Genomic DNA, 5,233 nt, shown 5'->3' with positions numbered 1-5,233 from the left:
TACGTAGCCTTGACTGGTAGGTCTACTCGGGACCCAAGACGCAGATTGGAACCGGTAGTAGAACCCACATCAGCAAAGCTTAGACAGTAAATTGCCTGGGAGGGGTTAAAAAAGGGTTTTCCTTGTTAAAGAAAGAAATAGTTCTCCAAGCAAGGTGCCTGTCCATTTTTGGGCAAGTTAAGATGCATTTGTTTAATCTGTTGAAGATCCAAGAAGTGATTGTTGTTTTATTGTTAAATGTTGTTAAACATTTCAAGCCTTTTAAAGACTGTGTATGGGAAAATCCTTGAAGGCCTCTCACCCGTGGCACCCCGGCTCCCCGCTGGGCACAAAGAGCACGTCCTGTTTAAAAAATCAATTATTACAGGCCCAGCATGTGGCAGCACAAGATGCATCCAGAGAAACTGGGATATATTAAATGGTGAGGTGACAAAACTGGGCCTGTTCTTGTCAAATCAGTAAATGTGTTGTATCCAGACTTGCTTATGGGTCTAAAGGGGAATCACAAGAGGAAAGATGATATTAAAACCTCCTGCATCCTCCTTTCCATCGTTGCGCTTTGCATTCCAAACTGTGGGTTATTGCTTCTCCTCGGCTTCCTTCTCCCACATTTCCTGCCCAAATGTGTTCGGGATTAATGGGTTGTCCTCTGCAATGAGCCTTAAAGGCTCCTCGCCTGCCTCCTCCTTTCTCCCTCTTAAATGCCACATGTGGTCACACAGACAGCTGTGACCTGCATGCGCCAGTGCGCTTGCTGGGGATCCCAGCCAGAAGGAAGGGAGGGAAGTGGAAGGCTTTCGGGGATTATGTAAGAGGAGATCTTGTGCTGCGGAGGCGTTCGGAGAACAGGCAAAGAAATTAATCCTCAATTCAAATCCTATCTCATTGGGTGGTCAACAACAAGTCCATGGGCACCCTGAAATTTCAGGTTCATACCTTGGTTGGAATCCCATTGGTGACATATGTCTATATAACTCTTGGTTAGACACATGGAAAATTGGTATCTTGTTATTGACTTATGCATTTGCAGGTTTCCCTGCAGAAGTAGACTCTCAGTTAACCGGACCTAATGGGTATTGGTTGTTGTTGTTTATTCATTCAGGAGCCCCCGGTGGCGCAGTGGGTTAAACCTCTGTGCCAGCAAGGCTGAAGATCAACAGGTTGCAAGTTCGAATCCGGAGACAGCGCAGAGGAGCTCCCTCTATCAGCTCCAGCTCCTCATGCGGGGATATGAGAAAAGCTTCCTACAAGGATGATACAACATCAAAACATCCAGGTGTCCCCTGGGCAACGTCCTTGCAGATGGCCAATTCTCTCACACTAAGTTGTTCCTGACATGACAAAAAAAATCATTCTGTCACTTCCGACTTTTCATGACCTCATGAACTAACCCATGTTAAAGCTCCCTGTCAGCCGTGGCCGCCCCCAGCTCCTTCAGAGTCAAGCCACTCACTTCAAGGATACCATCCATCCACCTTGACCTTGGTTGGCCCCTCTTCCTTTTTCCTTCCTTTTTCCCCAGCATCATCGTCTTCTCTGAGCTTTCCTGTCTTCTCATTATGTGGCCAAAGAACTTAATCTAATATCCTTCCCTCCAATGAGCAGTCGGGCTTTATTTCCTGGAGTATGGACTGGTTGGATCTTCTTGCAGTCCAAGGCATTCTCAGAATTTTCCTCTAACATCACAGTTCCAAAGTGTCTCTCTTTCTTCGCTCAGCCTTCCTTATGGTCCAGCTCTCACATCCATAGGTTGCTATGAGGAATACCATTGCTTTAACTATGCAGATCTTCATTACCAGTGTGATGTCTCCACTCTTCACTATTTTATCGAGATTGGTTATTGTTCTCCTCCCAAGAAAATATCTTCTGATTTCCTGGCTGCAGTCTGCATCTGCACTAATCTTTACACCTAGAAATACAAAGTCTGTTACTGCCTCCACGTTTTCTCCCTCAATTTGATGGGTATGAGTAGATGACAAATAAATGTACTTTCTAGTTGTTTGAGAGTTTCTATTCAAAATAAACTTAACTAATACACTCCATACCATATCATAAATTCTGTATTGAAATTCAGCAATTAAAAGCAAATTAAGGCAAATACAAATGTAGCATATTAAGTTTTACTACATCATGCATGTATTTTATTTATTTATTTGAAATATTATTTCTTCCATTATTTTGCCAGCTTCTAGAGTTCTAATTAATTGAGTCTATTGTCATTGGATTTTTTTTCCAGTGTGGGAGTCTATATTCAGTTGTAGGTTGCAGAAGCAAAGTGTGTATTGTGCATTAATAGTGCATTTCTCAGGGAGAGCTGCATTACACGGTCTGCATAGTGAAAGCAGAGGTGTGTTGCCCATTACAATTTGAATTTCACATTTGTTTGAATGTTGGGCTGCACAATTTTCAAATGTGGAATTGTCCCATAGCTCTGTGAATGCAAAGCGATGCCCTGGTTGACTCCAGCATCTGCTTAGAACAATATGCAAAATATCCATACATTGAGATACACTACACCAGCACTATATAGAAGAGCAATAGTGTGCAAGGCATATCATTGACTGGGTTGCCATTTTCCAATACACTGAATGTGAAATAGGACATAAAGAATATGTCACAATATGCAACAATGTGCATTGCTAAGTAGATCCTGGATTCAGCCAGAGCATCTCTTTATACTCACAGAGCTATGTGACAATTGCATGTTAATGAATGTTCAAACGAACATGAAATTCACAATTCATGCACCTTTGATATTCTATTTCCACTATTGTCAGGAGAATGCATCTGCTGTGCCATGGCAAATAATTCACTCTGGATGGGGTAGTATAACTGTGACTATGTTACAAACAGGACGCCAGTCCCTGTCTCTTCAATGTAAGATTTTGATCAAAACCCTGGTTTATTTTACACAGAACTATTATTGATCCAGGACATGCTTGCTGCTCAGTCCAAAGGGAATGCCCCCAAAATGGAGGCACCATTCAGATTGCTAAGTGTTTGGGGCCAAATGCAATGAGGAGCAAAGGAAGCAGTGAAATCTCTTTTTATCCCATTCTGGGTTGACCCCAAAGGCCTGGTCAGAGTTTGTGAAAGAAAGAAAGCCAAAGGGGATGATGCCACGTTGTTTATGCTATGAAGCAGAGGTGCTCATCTCCCTATTGAAGGACTCTAGGAAATGTATGGCAGAGGCCTTTGGAATTCTCAGCCAGAGCCCCCCCCCCCCCCCACCAATGGTTTGAGGAAGACCTCCTGTCACTTCAAATCAGTGGTTCCCAACCTGTGGTCTGCAAACCACTAGTGGTCCACAAGAACTAAAATACAATCTGAGGCCTCACCATTACTACACTGTTGCAATGAGAACGACTGGTCTTGTGAACCCTCCCTTAATGCTGAGGCTGATTAAATATGGCTTTCTGTGAGTGAGCGGATGACAAGTACTGGATGCCATATGTTCTGTATCAGAAACTAGAACTGATGTAGTCTATTCAATGCAATTTTATGAATCAGCACCTCAAACAACCAAACCAAATCTAAAGTTGACCAAAAACTAATTCGTAACCCTTTTGGTACTAATGTTGGAGAGTGGTCCCTGGTCAAAATTGTCCATGATCAAAAAAAAAGGGAACCACTGGTCTAATCAATTCTGTCTTAAGATCAATAACAAAGTCCAGCAACTGTTTCTCTTGATGTCTTGGTTTTTAAGCCTCTTCCTGTGGTTCTTTGGGAACTGATTCTGAAAATGGCATTGGATAGACCACCTCAGATCTAATTTCTTAGATATGGTTAACATAGTTGCCTATTCTTGGCAACAAGAATGATTGACAACTGGGAAATAGAGGGAGAAAACGTGGAGGCCGTGACAGACTTTGTATTTCTAGGCGCAAAGATTACTGCAGATGCAGACTGTGGCCAGGAAATCAGAAGGCGCTTACTTCTTGGGAGGAGAGCAATGTCCAGTCTCGATAAAATAGTAAAGAGTAGAGACATCACACTGGCAACAAAGATCCGCCTTGTCAAAGCCATGGTATTCCCTGTAGTAACCTACGGATGTGAGAGCTGGACCTTAGGGAAGGCTGAGCGAAGGAAGATCGATGCTTTTGAGCTGTGGTGTTGGAGGAAAGTTCTGAGAGTGCCTTGGACTGCGAGAAGATCTAACCAGTCCATCCTCCAGGAAATAAAGCCCGACTGCTCACTGGAGGGAAGGATACTAGAGACAAAGTTGAAGTACTTTGGCCACATCATGAGGAGACAGCAAAGCCTAGAGAAGACAATGATGCTGGGGAAAGTGGAAGGCAAAAGGAAGAGGGGCCGACCAAGGGCAAGATGGATGGATGGCATCCTTGAAGTGACTGGACTGACCTTGAAGGAGCTGGGGGTGGTGACGGCCAACAGGGAGCTCTGGCGTGGGCTGGTCCATGAGGTCACGAAGAGTCGGAGACGACTGAACGAATGAACAACAACATGCCGACTCTATTCTTGGCATTATTTGGTCATGTCCTTACCTTCCTCTAAGGGTAAAGCATGCCAAAAGTGGTTCATCCCCCAACCACATAATGGAATTGCGGCAATGTGGCACTTCTGTAACTGCCATAGCTCCATCCACTAGAGTCTTGGGATTTCAAAGTGGTCCCTGGCTAAGTGATTCCTGGTCAAAAAAAAGATTAGGAACCACTGTTTTAAATAGAGGGAGAGCTCGAAGGAAGGCTTTGCAGAATATTGGAGTTTGTAGTTCAGGGATGGGCCTTTAAAATGCTGAGCCCAAGATCCTGCAGGAGAATAATCAGCTTCTCTTTAAGCTCTAGTGCAGTGTTTCTCAACCTGGGGGTCGGGACCCCTGAGGGGGTCGCGAGGGGGTGTCAGAGGGGTCGCCAAAGACCATAAGAAAACACAGTATTTTCTGATGGTCATGGGGATTTTATGTGGGAAGTTTGACCCAATTCTGTCGTTGGTGGGGTTCAGAATGTTCTTTAATTGTAATGAACTATAAATCCCAGCAACTACAACTCCCAAATGTCAAGGTCTATTTTTCCCAGGCTTCACCAGTGTTCACATTTGGGCATATTGAGTATTCGTGCCAAGTTTGGTCCAGATCCACCATTGCATGAGTCCACAGTGCTCTCTGGATGTAGGTGAACTACAACTCCCAAACTCAAGGTCAATGCCCATCAAACCCTTCCAGTGTTTTCCATTGGTCATGGGAGCCAAGTTTGTTTCAAATCCATCACTGGTG

Source organism: Anolis sagrei, chromosome X (assembly GCF_037176765.1).
Source record: "Anolis sagrei isolate rAnoSag1 chromosome X, rAnoSag1.mat, whole genome shotgun sequence".
NCBI lineage: Eukaryota > Metazoa > Chordata > Lepidosauria > Squamata > Dactyloidae > Anolis > Anolis sagrei.
This window is presented reverse-complemented; position numbering follows the sequence as displayed.